Genomic DNA, 328 nt, shown 5'->3' on the forward strand with positions numbered 1-328 from the left:
CACCTCCTTTCGCTCCCCGGGTCGTGTCTGTGTCTGCCCAGTTGTTTGCAGACCCGGTCAACGCTGTGAGGACAAACACTGGGGAAGAAATAGAGCCTCCAGGCTCCCACTGCCCCTCCAAAACACACACCCCGATTGCCAGGAAAACAGACCACCGTGTTCAGGAACCCACCCCGCCCTGCTCCAAATGCACCGAAAACACAGAGCGACTTGGAAGCCCTCCTCTTCCAGAATGACACCTGTTCGCTTCCTAGCAAAAAAAAAAAAAAAAAGTACCCTTTCTCTATTGCCTTCTCTCTTCTCCTCCTCGCCCTCAGTTACGGAGCAG

Source organism: Propithecus coquereli, unplaced genomic scaffold, assembly GCF_000956105.1.
Source record: "Propithecus coquereli isolate 6110/MARCELLA unplaced genomic scaffold, Pcoq_1.0 Scaffold81, whole genome shotgun sequence".
Taxonomy (NCBI): domain Eukaryota; kingdom Metazoa; phylum Chordata; class Mammalia; order Primates; family Indriidae; genus Propithecus; species Propithecus coquereli.